Consider the following 3420-nt stretch of genomic DNA (forward strand, 5'->3'; position numbering starts at 1 on the left):
TCGTCCATTAGTGGGATTCATATTGGCATTCGGATTTGCATTCACGTTCACTAACCTTGGGCAGTTGTTGCGGAAGTGACCAAACTCTCCATAAGTGAAATATGAACCCGGTGGGAATCTAGCAGCATTCCCCTGAACTGGAGCTTGAACCTGAGCAGCTTGATTCTGACCCAGACGACAAATGTTAGCCAGATGCCCAAGTTTACCACACGTAGTGCACTGTTTACAGGCTTGTTGTGCAACATGATGACCATTACACCTTATACAGTGAGGTGCGGTACCAGCATACTGTTTCTTTGCGGGAGGTTGAGCTGGTGGGTTCTGAGGGTTCTGAGCGGCAACAGCGAAATTCTGGGAAGCCTTGCGCTTCCTCGACTTCTTCGAAGACTCACCTTCTTCTTACTCTTACCTTTACCCTTGTCTTGTGCAGAATCAGCGGACTTCTTTTTATCACCCTTGCGGGTCAATTTATCCTTTCTGACCCGAGACTTGGCCAGAGTAGCAGCCAATTCGATCACTTGATGAACAGTAGTAGGATTAATGCCAGTCACAATGTCTTCCACAGAATCGGGCAAACCATCGATATACCTCTCTATCGCCTTTTCCAACGGGGTAACCATAGTGGGACACAACAAACTGAGCTCCTCATAACGATCCGTATACGCACGGTGTTCTCCCCCATCTTGCTTCAGATCGTCAAATTCTCGCTCCAAAGCTCGAATCTCGTGACGGGGACAGAACTCTCTCATCATAAGAGCTCAAAGCTCTTCCTACGTTTGTGCCATAGCCACATCGGCACCCCTATCGTGCATCACACTGTTCCACCATGTAAGAGCACGCTTCTCGAACACACTTGATGCAGATTCAACCTTACGCTCATTCGGACACTGCACATGTCTGAATGTGCTCTCCAAACTTTCTAACCATTGTAGGAGCGCGGTTGCTCCTTGAGACCCAGAAAACTTCAATGGCTTAGCAGAATTGAAAGTTTTGAAATTACACTGTGCATTATTGTTGTTATTGTTGTTGTATAACTGATGGATCTGGGTTACTACGCCCAGAAGCACTGCAGACACTTGCTGAGCGACAAGGGCTGCGACTTCCTCATTAGTCATAGGTTGTGCATCCCGTCGAGGAGGCATTGTCTAAAAAGAACAAGGAAACATGAGAAACGAGTGAGATCGACAATTGGAAAAAACAAAAGAGGTATTGAAAACATCGACAAAACACAAGGAAGGCGATCATTTGTTCGTTACCTCGAACAAACAAACGACACGCAGTGACTAATCAAAGTAAATGGGTCAAAATAATGTATCGTGAAGACATGCTCGCCTATAAGTGAACACTCACCCCAAGAGTTCCTAGGTAAGAGTGACTGGTCCGATTATGTGGATTTGTACGAACACTCTAGCCTTAGACAGAAAACTCAGGGTAAAGGCATTCACCCTTCCAGTTTACACGTGTTCACACTGTTTAGACCCAAACTTTGACGAGATTTTTAAAATTAAGAAATCATCTACGAAGAGATGATTAGTTTTCAAAGCGGATTTGAAATTTGTGTACTCATTGTGGTTATCACCTAAGGATAGGCGACGATTTTGTTTTTAAAAAAATCGAAATGCGAGAAAATCGCGTTGGGGTCCTAGAAAGTTATAGTCTAGGTCAAACCAACTCTTGTGTCACACCCCGACCACGTAAAACAACAAATTGTGGTGGAAACGTCGAGGAGTGTTGTAACAGAATTATTGTTTCACAACCATGGATACAAAAAGTTTCGTTTTATTGATTCATTACATAATTTACATTTTCTTAAAACAAAACAAAACAAACAAGTTACACATCGACTATCATTGTTATTATGTCACTAAGGCCTTGTCCAGATCCTATGTGACTCATGCATCCTAGCAATCAATCATCAAGCAACAACACCTGAAACATATGTAAAAACAAAGTCAGCAAAGAAATGCTGGCGAGCACATAGGTTTTATGAGAGTATCGGACTCATTGCTCGTTTATATGTTGCAATACCTTATTAAAAACCTTGTTTTGAAAAGAGTATAACATTGCAACATACTTAACCAACTCAAATCAAGCGGGTTATAATTTATAAAACCTCGTAGCCATGATTCTTAACCCTAAAACATTTTTTTAGTAAACCAACTTGTAAAACATCTCATAAAAACTCGTTAATAAAACTCGTATGGTTTATATCCTTTTGAAAACATCGTTATGTGACATCGTTTCAAAATCGTTTGCCCAAGTGAACTACATAATGACACGGAATATAATATGATAAAAGCACTTATATATAAGAAGTACCAACGGCGTATCTACCATGCTTCCATCATATTACACTTTTTCCATTACCTAATCACTACCCAAAAACCAATCGTTTATCCAATTTGTTTAACTCCTTAAATTCGTTTCAAATTGTTTATCTCGTTTAAATCATTTCAAATCGTTTAACGCGTCCCAAAATCGTTCTCGTTTTAACTGTGAAAACTACTTTTGGTTGTCTCGCTAATAACATTCAAACCTTCGTGACTCGTCCATCGTTCAACTAGAATTAACAAACCACCAAAGGGTAAGTTAACAATCACAGATTCAGTCGTTACCCACATAACCCCCACACATAACCATGGGTGCAGTCTGATAATGGGATTTGTCAGATCCTATGGTACCATAACCTAATCATGGTCGGCTTGATCAATGCTAATGAATGTCATTCGTTATGTAATTACGTCCAACAAGTTCGTTCACATTATCGAAATCGTTATTAGTTTAATATAAACCATTTTAATCGCTTTTGAAACCATCATTATAAATATCAAAATCGTTTAACACATATGAATCACCCCAAAACAATCGAAAACAGTAAAATAGGGGAACCATGTACTCACATAGTTACCACAAAACATGTAAAAAGAGGGGACTATGTACTCACATGAAGTGCAAAGTATCCTCAATCAAAAGAACTTCAACAAACTTAAGTAAACCAAAGAAATCAAGCAGCACCTAGTAATCGAATCACTAGTCAAATAATCGACACCTAAATCGGAAGATCGGACAGAATGAGGTTTTGTAAACCAAATGAGTATTGGAACTCATGTGATATGGCTTAACAAAGCCTACATTCTAAATTGGAACCTATCCTTAGTGCTTTCGACCCATTGTGACCCATTAAGGTAGCTTACGCTACTTTAACGCGTCGTTCGCGCAAACGCGCATTCGTGACGTCTAACTAGTCCTATGACAAGTATTATATGCCTAAACATGTTGCATAATCAGTGAAGTGACAAAAGTTTATGTTACATATGCTTAAAATCCAATTATGCATGAAAAGGGCATTTTGGTCATTTTACCTAAGGCATATAAACTACCTATCATACAACTACTTACACTGAGTGACCATATGGTATA

The sequence above is a fragment of the Helianthus annuus genome, chromosome 14, assembly GCF_002127325.2.
Source record: "Helianthus annuus cultivar XRQ/B chromosome 14, HanXRQr2.0-SUNRISE, whole genome shotgun sequence".
In the NCBI taxonomy this organism is placed as follows: Eukaryota; Viridiplantae; Streptophyta; class Magnoliopsida; order Asterales; family Asteraceae; genus Helianthus; species Helianthus annuus.